We start from the raw sequence: 16,999 nt of genomic DNA on the forward strand, positions 1-16,999 counted from the left end.
GCACGTGGTGAAGGACATAGCTGGGTGAAGAAATTGACTACCCAAGCATTAATAAGTAGGAGGTTCCATTTGTTCTAAACCCCCTCCAGCTTCAATTTTTTGCGCCCAGCCATGAAGGCGACATTTTCCTGTTTCTCAGAACTGAGCTGAACCCGTGTTTCAGGAGCTCTGGCTCTGGCTCCTACTCTATGAGGAACAAAGTGGCAAACTTTCTAATTTAGTTAAAATTCCTGTAACTTAAGAACCAGCTCAAAAGGATCTTGATGCAGAACAGTCTCTTTGCCAGAGTGAGGACTCCACTGGCGTGACAACTATTTTTAGGGAGAATGCTGGCAGGCAGCATCCTAATGAAAGGCACAACAGAAGTAGCCTAAATGCCTTCCTGCTCTGTCCAACCTCGACTGGAGAGAAGGCTGCTTTTACAATCACATTTTTCCTGAGTTCAAAGATTTTATGTGTCTCTGCATATTGCGTCTGCTTCAACCACTGCTGAGTTCCATGGAGGGAAAAACAAAGATGCCATTTGTAAACCCATGGCTTAATGGTGGTTGTTGGTTGGTCAGGAATGATCAGTTTTGGGCTCAAGGAAAGTCATATTGAGAGACATCAAATCTGAAGTGTAACTGAAGAAAATACTGGGTAAACCTGTGTCCCTGTAAAGCAGTGAAATTGAACCTTTTCTTGGAGGAAATAATGCATTTATTGTTATGAATGCCTTTGTTGAAGGCAAGAGATTTTTTTGTCAGAACAAAGGAGTCTACTTAAACAACAGGAATATAAACAGGACCTTCTTCTCTGACTGCTGCTGGCTTTGGGATTCTTGTGGTTTGGCTTCTTGTAGGAGAATTTTAGCTGGAAGAGCAGAGGACAGCAGGAGCCCTGAGCTGGGTGGAGGTCTGGAGACCTGGTCTGGTTTGTCTCTGTCAAGAACTGACTCTTGAGTTTGACTTTGAGCCAAAGCTTCTGCTCTCAGGCCTCAGTTTCTGCTCCTATAAGTGGTGCTTCTCATGTGAAGTGGTGCTTCCCGAGGCACCCCCAGCTCTAAGAGTATGACTCTGTACCTATCACTTTCCATGCTCCTTTTTTCACGAGACATGAGAGTAACTTCTTTCCTCCAACAATGGAGCCCTGCTCTGGTCCAGCCCTGTGTTTTCCCAGTGGGGTAGGCAGATCAACACCAAGTACCGTCTTCCACCGAGTCTAACTCACCTTCGTTTGTATGCTGCACCATTATGTTACCCACCACTTAGAAAAAACTGCATGACAACTCCACTTATTACACTTCGGCTATCAATTGCAGGATGCATCCTGAGTTCAGAAATGTCAAAAAAAAAAAAATAATAGTGTGCACCTGAGTTTGATGCAATGTAGTGTAGCGATTAGTAGAACAGGTACTGGGGAAAGCCCCAGAGAGGGGGCCTGGGAAGGGTGTGGTTCAAAGTTTTTCCAAAGGCTTCTGGGTCTGTTGAGGGGCAGGATGGCCTTAGAAGCCAGACTGCCTGCCAGAGTTTCATTCCCAGCTCTGTCGCTTACTGGCTACATGACCTAAGGCGAGTTTCTTCATATCTTGGTAACTCAGTTTGCTCATCTGTAAAATGGGGGACAAGGATAGTAATTGCTTCATAGGACTGTGGTAAGGATTATGTTAACGAGTAGATGTAAAGTATGTGGAACAGAGCCAGGCACTTAGGAAGCACTCCCTGAACGTTCTGATTGATGTGACTCGGTGGTTGATACCTGGCTCCCCCTCCAGGATATGAGCTCTAGGAAAGCTGGGGACAGGCTTGTTTGCCCCCTCATTGTAGTTCCTAGTGCCTGCCAGTGCCTGCCATACAGTAAGTGCTCAATAAATATTTGCCAAAATGAATTCGCTGTTTGTTATCTGCTGTTGGACATTAGCCAGTATTCCCCTTTATCTCCTATTGGACATTAGCCAGTATTCACTGACCTCACAAGGCCCTTTCATGAAATGAGCATGACAGAAACCCATTACAATTAGTTTTGGTGCAGTTAACTCTTAGGTCCTTTCAAATGATGGGTGTCTTTGTCTTATCAGCCTGTAGACTCTGGTCTACTAATCAGGACAAAAGTAAATGCTAGAAATAAACAAGTAAGAAGACCTGCTGTACCCAGAGCTCAACTTTCTCAAGGCTCTGCTAATTGGAAGGCAGATGATGTCCTTGAGCGACTTCACAACCCAGATAAGGCTGTCTAAGACAAAGGGACTGTCCCTGCTTTGACAAATGGGACTGACCTTCCAGTCCTGGTAAAACATTTCTGGTTTCAACAAAGTCTGTATCAGGTGGGAGATGATATATGGCTGGAAGTATGTAAATCCACAGGCAGGTGTTAACTGGCTGCCCTGCTATGCTATTAACCCACAATTCACAAGCACCTTCGAGAAAGTAGAGAAGTTGTATTTGCCATCTCTCCTGGCTTTTTAGTGAAGTGTCTGTATTAAGAAACACTTCTGAAAAAGAAAGATTCATTAGTCAAAGATTCTAAGAGTCTCCATCTGACTTAAGACTCTGTAATTTAGCTTCAAATAACACTTGTCTAAATACAAGATGAGTCAATTAGTAGAATTGGAGGGATATCAAGTTTTCGGTATGTTTGCATTGGTACTACCCCCAGCAGTCAAGGAAGGTAACTGCAGAAATATCCTTATTCTATCAGGCTGGAAGTGAAATGGCAACCAAGGAATGAGAATTTCACAGTTAATGTGAGTCCAAGGAAGAAAAGATATCGTCTATTATTTGGTTCTCTGTCTGCAGTTTCAGATAGGAACTTGCTTTCTTATCCATTGTCTTTTCCTCTGATCCAACATGTCAGCTTGGTTCTCTTTCTCTGAAGTTAATCCAAATTCCTGTGTTTTTTCCAAACTTGCAATTCAATGTCACTCTATTTTCAGATACTTGAACTTTTGAATTCCTAATTGAAATTTTGATTCAATTTTTAAAAATGAGGACCTGGGAGGGCATGATAATTATCTTCAAATAGTTGAAGGTCTGTCATGGGAAAGATGAAAAACATTGTTCTATAAGTATGTAGAACAAGGGACAGATGCTGTAAAGGGAGTTTTTAATTCATTATAAGGATGGATTGTTTGTCCGTCAAGGATGAGCAGAAATGAAATGGGTTATCCCAGGAGATAGTAGTTTCCCACACCAGGACGTTCTCTGGATTTGCTAGGGATTGCAGATTTGGTAGACATTAATGCTGCTTGCTTTCCAATATCTGACTCTCCTCTCATTCCGGTCACCTAGAAGACTGAAACTCCTGGCCCACTTGTGGTCGTAGTGTGGCCGTGTGACTACTTCTGGCTGTTAGGTCCAGACCATAATATTTAATTGCCAGTATGAGACTTTAAGAGTTCTCCTCCCCTGCCAGTGTAATCTGGAATCACTGACCTAGATGGAGCTTCCATCAACCTGACTCCAAGGGGGGTAACCATGAACAGAGACCCCTTATCATCCTGCCCTGGACCTATAGCAAGACGGAGAAATAAACATTGTGGTTTTAAGCCACTGTGGCGTAACTGAACTCATCCTGAACACGGATATTGTTCACTTATCCCTGGGCAGCAGTAAGCTCAGGAAGGCAGATTCCTCCCCCAGCCTCAGGGTTGAATTGTGATTGGTCACGGCTAATCATGGCAATTTCATTTCTCTTTTTCAGTGGAATAAACCATCCATGGCTGGCCACATGACCAAGTTCTGGCTGATGAAACTTAAGGGCGGTCTTGGGTGGGAGAGCCTTTGAAAAAGATTTTCCTTCCTTACAAAAAGAGGGGAAAGAACAAGGAGAGGAATTACTTTCTTCCTGCTTTTGATTGTTTTATGTGGGGCTGTGATGGTTGAGGGGGGAAAGTCTATTTCAGACAGAGAGCATGGTAACTTGTGGAATTCATTATCCCAGGAGGTAGCACAGGCTGTGCTCTGTGAAGTGGAATTCCCACTTCCTAAGTCCACGTCTAGCCGATTGATACTTCCACTTGCATGTCTCATGGGCTCCTCAAACTCAGGTTCAAAACCTGTTTCTCCTCTTGAGGTCCCTGTCCCAGCTAAAAGAACCACAGTCTTCCCTGTTGGCCAAATCAGAAACCTGAGAGTGACTCATTTCTTCCTGTCCCTCGTCAAGTCCTTCATATTTCCTGAATCTATCCATTCCTGTCCCTCTCCATGGCTTCTGCAGTAGCTCAGGCCATCAGCACTTCTGCAAATGGCTATTTACCTAACTTGCTTGCCTCAAACCTAGCTCCCCTCTAGTGTAGGTCCATATGGTAGTCAGAGGGACCCTTCTAAAACAAATTGATCACATAAGCTTAAAACAACTTGAGTGACTTCCTAATGTCCCCTGGATAAAGTCTCAAATCCGTGGCCAAGACTTTTCATGGTCTAGCTCAGGCTATATCTATAGCCTCAATTTAGACCACTCCCACTTGTCACTTTTGCTCCATTCTTAACTGCATTATCTACAGGTCACAGATTCCTGCTGTCTTTCTTCCCTGCCCCTTACACATGCTAACTCTTTTCTTACAACAACCCCTTTCTGTTTTCTCCCCTTTCCCTCACCCAGCTAACTCTCCATCCTCCTTAAGGCCTTCCTTCCTTCCTTCTCAGAGAAGCGTTCCTCACTGTCTCAATGCTGGCTTAGCTACCCTTCTCTGTGCAAACATCACACTCTATTTCTACCACCATCTTAGCATTTTTCAGCACTGAGTTATAATTTTCTATTAATCCTCTATCTCTCCCACTGGATTGTAGCCCCTTGAGGGTGATGATTGCCCTTTCCATCTTTGGAAAACTGCCTGACCTGTGTTAGGTTCTCCATGAAGGATTGTGTGTACCATCATTATCTGCCTCTTTGCTAGACAGAAGAAATAGCCCAGGCATGTGGGTTTTTGAGAATACTGTTGTGGTGATGAGCCAGGGATTGGTGGCAGGAGATGGGGATGATGGTGCAAGAGACAACTTGGGTTGGACAAGGCTCTGAGTCTGAACCAGGCAAACAGCGTGTACATGACGGAGCAGGAAGTCAAAACAAGAGCAGGGATAGAAGCTCAAAAGGCATGATCTGAGCCTGGGAAACCATCCAGCTGGATAGATTCTGGGCAAAAGCCCTGGATGGAGAGAACACCCAGCTTGAGGTAGCAAAGGCCTACAACAGGGACCATCCCTGAGCACAGAGCCAGGGGGAAGCTCGCTTTCTTTAGTACAGAGAGAACTTAGTTGAGCTGAGGGAGATGCAAGGTGGAGCAAAAAAAAAAAAAAGGCAACCTGTGTTAAACTGGAGAAAGCTGGCTCTGTAACCATGCACATAGCTGTGAACACCCTGACTGTAGAATGTGTTCCCCAAGACCCTTCATGTTGCAGGAGATTAGACCTTGGGTTCTAAGCAGGAGCAGAGCTGTGGTCCTCGGCTCAGCTGCCCTCTGGGAGAAACAGCGCTAAGAATCCTCAGCACACACAGGATGCTTTGGTGTGAGGGTGTCCCTGGTATCTGCCACAGATGGACACAAATTGTTAAAATTGGTGGCAAATCCATAAAGAGCCACAGATCTGAGTGAAGAGCTGATAAAGTAGAAGAATCAAAACTGCACTTTGTTGAAAGAGGAATGTATCAAGTAGTAAGTGTGGAGCAAAAAACCAGAAAGGACCCTTTACCCAAGTCAAAGTTTTCTACAGTCTCACCTTGGAACTTCACGTGAACATCTAGCTGTCACCACAACTTACTCAGAATTCATCCAAGAGATCCTGCAGGCTTATTTACTGGTCTTTCCTAAGAGTTAAGGTGGCCCAAAGGTTAAGAATCCATGTCTTCCTGCTGAATTCAAGCACCTGGCACCCGAATGAAGAGTTAGAATCTTCTAAGAATTAGAAGGAAAACAGAGACACCTGTCTCTTCACTCCCCTTTGTCTCAGTGGGGCCATGGAGACCTTCACAGTCGTGTTTCCAGACTCCTCTATGGCCAGGTCTTTGCCCTCCTCCCTCCAAATGCCAATCACACCAGCTACTCTGTGGTCCCATTACTTTATCTTTGTTTTCCTTTTATGGAACGAGAGTTCCCTTGGGTGACCCCCACCCCATTCCCTGGTCCCTTGTCGGTGCTTTCAGGGCGTTTTTACTCAGCCCTGTTTTTTCTTTTCAGTAACAATGAACCCCTTCACAGGGGCATGAAGATTAAGCAAAACACCATGGTGGGTGTGCACAGATGGGGTATAAACTCTACAAATGCTTTTTGGACATTCGAGCAAGGCAGCCTTGCTAACACCACTGAATTTAGAATTAAACCTCATATTCTTTGAGTCTTCCTGTCCCCAGGAGAATTTCTTTACAGATATTACCTAATATTTTTTTCCCCTTGTTTCTGATTTTTTAAAAAGAACTAATATTGATATTTTGTTTCTCAGGTAACACATGTAGCTCATATTATTTTCAATTGTCCTTAAGAATAGCACGAAATCTATCATATCCCACACAAAGACTTTATATGACAAGTGAGGAAATGTTTACCAATCCATCATTAACAGTGACATGGTCTAGGCTGAGAGAAGCCTGCTTGTGAAAACAGAATGGCCAACCTCAATTCACCTGGCCTTCATTGTGTGCCTGCTGGGCCCAGAGCTGCATTTGCAGGAAAGGTTACATTTTCTGGAGAAATGAGCACTAGTCAAAAGACAGTAAGAGGGACTAAACCTGCAAAACAGAAGTTGTCACCTAACACATCACTCAGATCGAAAGAGATCCAAGCGGGAGTATCAGGGCAAAGGCCAGGGAACAACCTCAGGGCAAGAGTGGAAGGGATCACTGCACTGGGTCCGTGGGCTGCAAGGACTCTAGCTCTTTAATACGAGCACTAATGAAGGGCCATGGCCCCAATAATAATAACAAATATAGCATCAATACCGGATGCTCTGTACTGTTCTGAGAACATTACACATTTCTTCTCCTGTAATCCCTACAATAACCCAATGAGGTAAGTATTATTATCACACGATAATTTTATACACGAAGGGAGCTGAGACACAGAGAAGTCAGAAGTGCATGAAAGTGGCCGAGCTGGGACTTGAACCCAGGCAGTCTGGCTGTAAAGCCTGCTGTGCCCTATTGCCTCTCCACACAGAGGATGAGACTGAAGCCTTTAATACTTAACTTGGTAGTTAATTTTCTGTCCCCACCTCAAGCAGCTCTTTCTCTCCACTTGTAAATATCTGTAGTGACACTCATGTTGTTTGAACACTCACTGGTCTGGTATTTGGGGGGAAATCCCTAGAGGATGAGTGGTAGACGTGGCAAGTTGGTCTGGGAATGAGCTGAGCATAATGGAACTAATTTTCTGAAGTCAGTAGAGCCCACGGGCCAAAACAAAATTGGGACCCAGTGAGTGACGGGCACTTAGGCTCCTCACCTCAGGGGTTTCTCTCCTACCCAGGCCTGTCCAGCTGGTGACTTTTGGGGCTCTGTGTTTGGTGAAGCATATATGTGAAAAGACCGGTGTTTCTTTAGCTTTTATTCAGAGGGAAGTGCAAGGAAGAGATTGGAAATTGACAAGAGCATGGTCCTCTTGCTGGGGTAGATCAGCCAAAAGAGAGGCCAGACTCCCCTCTGCTCACATCCCTCTCACACAGTCCTTACTGAGCCTTGGCATTATTGGGGGTACCCTCTCCCTGGGTTTCAGCCTTTCAAAATCCCACCATTTCCCAAGGCCCAACTCCAGGACATGCTCCCCTACGATGCCCTGCTGGGCCCCCAGCCCTCCCTACCTTGCCCTTCCTGGACCCCCTTAGCCTATGGTCTCATTCAAACAGCTCCCAGGAGTAGTTTTACTCATGGTTGTTGCACAATTCTTCTGCTCTCTACTGGTATGGAAAGTACTAGAAGATGGAGGCTCTCCTGACTTTAACATGCTCCTTCAGACCCCCCACTATACTGACCCACTGTCTACTTGTGCATATGTCATTGTAACCCACACATTTCAGCACAGGGTTTGTAATCTCTGGATTTGGGAGAAAAAAAAAAAAAGACAAAAGGGAAGCTTGAGAGAAAAAAAGTAGTTTGCTTTGGGAGAAGAGAGATGCTTCCCTAATAAAAGATAAAATGGCCAAATGGGGGTAGGCTTGTGCCCCTGAGATAAGAGGAAAGGTCATTTATTTAAACAGTAAATGGCTAGAAATGCAGAATGGATTTATAGGGCCCCTACAAATCCATAAAAAAGCTTGCACATAGATGCATGCATATTAATCCTGAATTGCCTATGAAATTTATCTTTATGAGTAAAGAGAAGAGGGATTGTTGATCCTGTTATGATTTTTACCCCATCTTTCCAAAGAAGACAGGATTAATACCAGGAGAGATAAATCATGATGTGATTTTTGTATACATGCACAAAGCAAACACAATGAATATTTGATTTTCTCCAACTTCTGCAGAGCTAAATCAATTTGAAGAGATAATGGTAGAGGATTAAGTTATTGGAACGTGTGTAACTATAAAGTTTTGAATACAGTTAACTCACAAGTTATTACAATTTCAGTATAACATCTGTTATCATTGAAATAACAGATGTGTTGTGTATTGTGAAACTAAGGGAAAATTGGATATGCACACATTTTTCAAAAGAAACCAGGCTCCTATTAAATTGTTTTTGAAATGCAGCACTGTAAAAATTATTGCAAAGGGTAGAAGGGGTGTCCTCAAAAGGAGGCTATATGACAAATAATGCTATTAATGGAAAATTGCCTGAAAATATGAGGCAAGTGAAATGTTATATGAACTCCTGCACTTTGCCAAATTACAAAGAAGGGAAGTTATCATACTTAAGGATTTAGAAAAATGTAAAGCTACAAAACAGAAAATAGCAATCAGTAAAAGTGAGCTTGGTGTAAGGAATGATGATTTCCCAGCTCTGCCATCCACACTCAGTGCCTTTACTGCAGTAACTATAGTACTAACTCCTCATGTACAGTGAGTTATATCCACCATCCTTTCAGCAATCATATTTTCTGAACCCAGAGTTGGGACATGTGCTTTAATGAGACCATGTGGATGTCTCAGGGATGAGGGAAGAGGAGATTTGACATTGAGATTTTTCTCATAAAATCCGGAATATATGGTCACTTTTCCTGTGTTGCCCAGCAAGTGCTGGCCTTAAAGCAGAGACTCAGAAACTATTTACTCATGGATCTGAATTGCTCCTTGCCCAGTGCCACCCTTGAGGCACCTCTGTGAGTTTTCTGACCACATTATTGTGATTACATTATTAGTAGCATTCAGCTAATATTTTGTCTAGAGTCTTGAAATCTGCCACTACATTTTTATTTTCTTTCTCCACCTGTCCACAATTGCACTTTTCTTTTTTGAAAGGTTGGGGGGAACAAATCCCAATGTATTATTATTTATCAAGTTTCATGGTCAGCAAAGAATATACCAGAAGTGTGAGGTTGGAGGTGGGGGGAGATCTAATTAAGCTTGACTTGGTCTGGTTTTCAATTCTCCTACCGTTGACAGCTCGCTCCTTGGAGAAGGAGCTCCCAGTTGGTCTCCACCACAAAAAGGTTTCTAATAAAATATTCAAGATAGCTGAGGACCTTTAGAATGGGTAATTTTATTCAACATACACTATGATCTTTCTGCTGGTTGTGGGCTCTGGACCAATACCCAGGAGCTTCTCTTGGAGTGCCTGACTATTATGCATTATGTTAGAGTATTCTGTGAAAAGTCAATTTACTCAGAGACACCATATTTTAACTTGGAGACTAAAATTGTCCCTGAGGTTTAGTTTGCTGCCATGATTAAGTTCTTATTGTTCTGCAAATCCTAGATTTATTTTTAACTGCTTCAATGCTGCATTTTTTAAAGACTAACAAATGGTTAAAAAAGAAAGAAAAAGAAAAAACATACAAAAAAATCTAGGACTCAGGAAGAATGCTCTGATAAAGTGCAGACTTTCATTAAATAATGCCTGTCGTGAGTTTACCTGCCGTTGGCTTTGCCTCTGGTTTCGAGAGCCTGCCTAACCTGGCCTAGGACTTAATGAGGTGGCTCCCTTCAGCGTCTTAGACACTTAGCTCTCAAAAATCTCTGTCTACAGACCAATTTTTCCCATCCATTACAACACGAGCAGGAGAAATTGAATGCGTGGTTTGAGATCCCTGTTAATCAATTGGACTATTCCCCTTGGATTGTGGTTGAAGAGCAAGTTTTCATTATGTCTAATAATTAGCATCCTCTTTTTTGAAATTAGCTGAATGGACTGACACAGTAATCTGTGGTGGATATGTCGTGTGTCTTTCCATTATTAACTTTTTTGGGAGGAGGGAAGAGTGAGTGGGGAAAGAAATGGACTATGGGAATTTTTTTTCTTATCTTGGTGGCATTTAACATGAGCAGGTGCCGGGTGGGGTCTGTTTTAGATGATCTAAAAGTGTAATGAGCCTGAGCTTTGGAGACATTATCAACAGCTTGAATCCTATTCCTCTAATTTACTTGGTGAGTAAAACTGGGCAAGTTACTTACCTCCCTAAGTCCACACTTCTGCCTCTGTAAAATGGAGATAATAATAATGCTTTCCTTACAAGGTTACTGTAAAGATTAAATGAGAGACTGCACATCAAGCACTGAAGAATTTACTGGCACTTAGTAAATACCCAACACATTGTAGCTACTGTTATTGCAGCTTTATTACTTTAGGCAGCTGTCATATTAAATGGAAATTCTTTTTATTCATTAGATATTGATGCATTCACTTAACCACTCTGCTGAAGACTCCTGATGGGGCCGTGAGAGGCATAGAGAGACAGATCTACTGTTCTTGTAGGGGGATCAGATGTGGTCAGAAATGATCCTGGCAGAAGGTGGGAGGTGACAAGTGCCACAGAAGATGAACAGGGCAGTGCCTGGCGCACTGGTGCTAATGGAACAAGTCCCTTCACTGAGTGGTGGATGGCAGAGGATTATGGGACATAACTACAGAGTGATTTTGGCTGTGGTTCCTGGCAGCAGAACCCCCAAGCCTAGCTCTGTTTCTGAGGCTGTTGTGGAATGAATGTTTATGTAGATTCGTACGTTGAAGCCATATACCCCAATGACAGTATTGGGAGGTGATTAGGTTTAGATGAGGTCGTGAGAGTGTGGTCCCTCTGATGGCATTAGTGCCCTTATAAGAGGAAGAGACAAGAGAGCTCCCTCGACCCTGCCGTGGAAAGGCACAGCAAGAAGGTGGTTGTCTGCAAGCCAGGATCGGGTTCTCCCCAGGAACCAAATCTGCTGGCGCCTCGGTCTTGGACTTTCCAGTCTCTAGAACCATGAGAAATGAATGCCTCTTGTTTAAGCCACCCAGTCTATGGAATGTAATAGCAGTGCAGGCTAAGACAGAGGGCTTCTGTGAGCTCTCTGTTATCCTTTTAACAAATCCCTTTTCTGCTTCAATCAGCCAGAGTCCATCTGCTGCTTGCCACTAAGCAGCTGACCAACATGCCCCTCAGTGGTGGGATCTGCATTCTCATTGTGGCACAGCCTGTGTTCCAGTCTTCTCTGCCTGCCTTCTTCTTTTTCATCCTGCTCCAATAGGCTAATTCCTTCGAGGTTGACTCATTCATCTTCCAGAGTGGGAGAATCTGAATGGCCTAGTTAATTACCACTGGGTACAGTGTGACATCAGACCACCCCAGTAGACTGAAGTCAACCTGGAGATTGGGCCACCCTTGGTCTAATTAGGGGCACAGACATGCTCAAGGCAGAGCTTGAGGCAGCTTCCCTTCATGTGGGGCACAAAGGGGGCATGTCCCTTGAACAGAGCTGGTGAGTATGATAGGCACCAGGATTGGCTTTTCTAGGACAGTTTTCACCATATAACATAAAGTGAGGCCCAGTATCCTCACTGGGATGGAACGAATGGGCTGGCTTTATCAGGGAGAGATGCTAACTCCACCTCTTCCTCTATTGTCACTGTATTTCTAATGGCTGTTCCTGACTTCATGCTTTTAGCAGTATTCCCACAAAATATTAGACATTCTGTTATTGCAACATTTTTATATTCTATTTATGTTATTTACCTCTTTTCCCTCTTTTCTGTGGATTCTTTTTTTTTTTTGAAAACTTAAAAAAAATTTATTTATTTTATTTATTTATTTTTGGCTGCATTGTGTGTTGGTTGCTGCGCGCAGGCTTTCTCTAGTTGCGGTGAGCGGGGGCTACTCTTCGTTGCGGTGCGTGGGCTTCTCATTGCGGTGGCTTGTTTTATTGCGGAGCACGGGCTCTAGGTGCGTGGGCTTCAGTAGTTGTGGCTCACAGGCTCAGTAGTTGTGGCGCACGGGCTTAGTTGCTCCGCACCATGTGGGATCTTCCCGGACCAGGGCTTGAACCCGTGTCCCCTGCATTGACAGGTGGATTGTTAACCACTGTGCCACCAGGGAAGCCCTTTTCTGTGGATTCTTTAAGGTCAGGAACCAGCGTACAAACACAGAACCTAGTGTAGAGGTGGATCCATCAAAATTCATGTTAGTTAGAGTGATGATGGCTGTTACAGTAAACAAACTCCTGGTTAACGATGATTCCGACATGATGGTTGGAAGTCTATTTCCCACTTACATGAGGACCCACGCGGGAGTTCCTGATTAGTGGGTGGCCCTCCTCTAAGTAGGGATTAGGGATCAGGACCATCTATCAGATGGCATCACTGGCTTCAGCATGTGGCTCTCCAGGCCTCCATGCTTATCTGCCTCAAACTAGAAGGAGGGTTCCACATGCAGAGTTTCATAAGCTAGGCCTGGAAGTGGCACGTGTCACTCTGCTGACATTCCACTTGTTAAAGCCTGTTACGTGGCCACCCTTAAATGAAAGAGATCGGGAAATGTAATCTCACTGTCGGCTGAGGAGGAAGAGAAAATGGTTTGGCACATAGCTGGGTAACCTCCTGGGTCTTGAGCTGCGACATGAAGAAAAAGAAGGATCTGAATGGACAGAGATGAGGGAATAGCACCTCAGAGAGCAGAAGGTGTGAGGACTGGAGTCTGGAGAGGGCTGGATGTGAGGAGCTCAGCACAGATAATTAACCACTTATCACCAAAGTCCCTGGTCTGAGATTTCAGGATCTCAAATGAAGATGCTAACTCAGGACCCAGAATGCCTGGTTCAGATCTCAGCTCAGATACTTACCAGCTGTGTTATCTGGCATATGCTCTCTGTGCTTCATTTTCTTATCTGTGAAATGGGGATAGAAACAGTTTCTACCTCTTAGGCATGTTGTGAAGACTGAATGAGTTAATACCTGTAAGGGATATAGAAGAGTGTTTGGCATATAATAAGGATTCAACAAGTGTTACTACTTTCACTCTTTCTATGTATATGAATATGTATTGTATGTGTGTGTAAATTATAACACCATGAGGACATAGATATTGAAGTATGGGGTAGGGGAGAGAGAAGGGAGAGTGGTCAAGGGATTTGACTTCAGCTTCGTATTTTGGGCACTAATAATGCCACAACACTCACTCTTATTAATCTTAGTACTTTGGACAGGCAGTGCTTTCTTCTGATTGCCTTTGCTGTCCCACCAATTATCAGTTGGTTCTTTCATGACATTTGGTCATACATTTTGTATTTTGTGTTATGATATAAATCTTTTCTCTCTCCCACCTTTTGTCTGAAATTTGGCTCATTTGTACAAGGGATATAATGACGCTCATTAGTATTGGTAGGACCCAGCTGCTGCCGGCTTCCTTAGAGCAAAGCCCCACTCATGCCAGCCTTTATTTCAGTGGGGTATGCTGCCCATTAATGCAAGGTCATTGCCAGTTCCTGCTCTCATTTCCCCCTGCCTTTCTGTGCCCCTTCTGGCTTGCCCATCCTGTTGCCCAGCAGGCTGCCTTCCATGGTCAAAGGCCACCTCCCATCCACTCTCCTCACTTAGGCCACAAGTTCTTGAGGTGCTGTGGCACTATCCCCAAGCCAGCAGCTGCCCCAAGCTAACGGCTACCCCCACCAGCGGCCAGGAGGGGTGGAGGAGCAGCCTCCGGAGAAGATGATGGGTAATGGGGCACTGGCATTTGATGAACTACCTCTCCGCATTCTTGCTTTACAGAGAGGCCCGGTGGTGTGGGTTTGCCAAGTTCTCAAAGAAGAAAACATTGTGTTTCCACTCGACTTCACATTCGGAAGTAAACTCGCCAGGCAACTTCTTACATGAGGCTCATGTAACTTTAATGCCTCATCCTGGCATTGTTTCCTGGCCTGGCCAGGACTGGCCCATCCGCGTGGCCTCCTGGAGGACAGGATTTGTTCCGTGCCTCGAGGGCATGCCTTCCCAGGTCAGCAGATGGCCTTCTGATGACTATTTCCAGCTCGTCTTACCTGACCATTCCCTCACTGTATGAACAGCTGTTTCCTTCACTTCAGAGCTGCCCAACCGGATTGGTGATTTTTCTTCTGGCCTTTTGTTTGCACAGAACATAAATCTTTCTCTTTTTCTGACCTGGCCTGCAGTTCCATCCACCTGTGCCCGCCTGGAGCAATATATAACTCTCGCCAGGCTCTGTTTCCTTTGCTCACTTCAGCCTATAAACCAAACTTTCTTCTTCCTTTTACTCCCTCTCTTCTGGGCTGATTCAGCGCTATCTTAGCACCTGGCTGCCAGTTAACACTTAACCACAAAAAAGACATTCTTTTATGGGTCTGACCTGAACTGGAAACTTCTGACAGAAGGGGATATGCAATAGAAATCTCAGTCCCATTGGCCTCCTTCCTCTCTTTTTCTAGAGTCTGAGGAGACTTAATTTACACCAGGTTAGCAGCAACTATGTTAATTGAAAATGAGTTAATTAAATAACTTGGTACTTTGAGCTGTCAAAATATAGCCAGTCAGTTGAATCAATCCAGTTAAATGTTTAACAATGATCACAAAAATCGGATATGAATGTAAGAAGAAAGGAAAGGAACCTATGTCCCTAAGAGAGCAGTCTGTGGAGTCTAGATTATTACTAGACAAATGCTACCGACTTTTCTAAGTGCTGCAACTGTGTCAGTGGTGTTTGGTTTGAGACTTTTATTTAGGTTTCCTGGACTAGAGAAGAACCCCTCAGCACATTTTCTTGTTGCCTTCTTTTTATTGAAGGTGTAAAATGCTCTCAAAACATTGTTTCGCACCTCCAGTTGAAAACGAAGAAAGTGAAGTATTCATGTTGTAGCAACAGGCTGGTCAGAAAGCAGGGTCTCGGTTTTCGTTACAGTAAGCTTTGCAGTGAAATGAATGAGATCCTCTGCTGCATTATGATCCAGAATGTGCCCGCCACATACTCATTCAGGTAACTGTTCATTCGTGGTGACTGGTTGGGAATGCTTAGCTACCTTTCTGTTTCTTCAGGATGTTAGCTGGTGAGTTTTAAAGATGGATCACACACTCTCTTCCTAGTTCTTACTTTGCAGCAGGCCAAGATGTGTCGTGTAATTAAAACCTAAGCATCGGCCCGGCCTGGGCAGAGTGCGTAGGCCCGCGGCGCTCGGTGGGCTGGGGGGCCCTCCCAAGCCGGCCCGCCCCCGCTCCGCTCCCGGCCCACAGCCGCCCTTCCGCAGTCGCCGGCGTTCCGGAGCCCAGACGCAGCGTCTGAGTCGCCCGGCACCTTATGTTCGGTCCGCGGCGTGAGCGTCTCGCCGTGGCGTGTCCTCCGCGCCGCTCGGCCCGTGGTACGCCCGTGCGCTCGCCCGGCCGGCCGGCCTGCGGAGCTCCCGCCCGTGTCCCCCAGCTGGTCCGGGGGGTCCGGGCACTGCCTCGACGGCGGCTCCGCGGGACGCGCGGACTGGACCGCAGCCCGCACCCCGAGTGGACGGCGTCATGAGGCACCTGCCGTACTTCTGCTGCGGCCAGGTGGTGCGGAGCTTCGATCGCGGCCCCAAGCAGCCGGGCATCCCTACAGCTAACTTTCCTGAACAAGTAGTAGATAATCTTCCAGCTGATGTATCCACTGGCATATGTTATGGTTGGGCCAGTGTTGGAAGTGGAGACGTCCATAAGATGGTGGTGAGCATAGGATGGAACCCATACTACAAGAATACAAAAAAGTCCATGGAAACTCATATCATGCATACTTTCAAAGAGGACTTCTATGGGGAAATTCTCAACGTGGCCACCGTCGGCTACCTCAGACCAGAAAAGAACTTTGATTCTTTAGAGCCACTTATTTCAGCAATTCAAGGTGATACTGAGGAAGCGAAGAAAGGACTAGATTTACCAGAACATTTGAAACTCAAAGAAGACAATTTCTTCCAGGTTTCTAAAAGCAAAATAATGAATGGCCACTGAAGGAAAAGCATCTTATTTATTCATTCACTGTTTTCTAATATTTTACTGCTCATAACTCTACAGTCTCATCTTGGTTATATTTTAAAAATCAAACATTTTCCTACAGCTGTGAATTAAACAGTACAATGTAGTTACCATATTATGTTCCAGCTGTTCAATTAAACCCATCATGTTACAGTACTAAAAAGGTTCATTTTAAAAATCAAGATTCTTTCTTATGTAATATGTTGATTAAAATGTACCACTAGAAAGGTCTTAAGTGTTTTATAATGGAAATGAAATATATATAAATATGGGTAACAGGCAAGTCACTAGTTTGAGATGAGAACTATAAGTCTCATGGTAAAATTCTAGCATGCATGTACCTGTATAGCATGCTCTGCTAATCAGAAGGCTCATAAAAGTAACTATATTAAGCAGAGGTTTGACAGTTTATTACAAACCTAAGGGGAAAAGTCCAGACTTCGTATTTTTGATATTTTGTGCATTTATATATTATTATAGACATGAAGACTCGTGAAATTTCATTTGTTAGTCATTTCCTTTAAGGGCTCAAATCATTGTACTGTGTTCCATTTTTGTTACAGCTGCCTCAGTTCTAATTGGTCTAGACTCCCTATTATTTTTTTGTTTTTCTTTTGAAACAGTAAAATGAGTGTTTTTCGAATCTCTAGTTCTCATTTTTGTGTTGTATAACACTTC

The 16,999-nt window shown here is 44.3% G+C and overlaps 1 pseudogene; it reads left to right on the plus strand.

The window, feature by feature from the left end:
• Positions 1-12,516: 12,516 nt before the first annotated feature.
• Positions 12,517-16,297, plus strand: LOC130707555 (uncharacterized; annotated as a pseudogene).
• Positions 16,298-16,999: the final 702 nt, after the last annotated feature.

The sequence above is a fragment of the Balaenoptera acutorostrata genome, chromosome 3, assembly GCF_949987535.1.
Source record: "Balaenoptera acutorostrata chromosome 3, mBalAcu1.1, whole genome shotgun sequence".
Lineage (NCBI taxonomy): Eukaryota > Metazoa > Chordata > Mammalia > Artiodactyla > Balaenopteridae > Balaenoptera > Balaenoptera acutorostrata.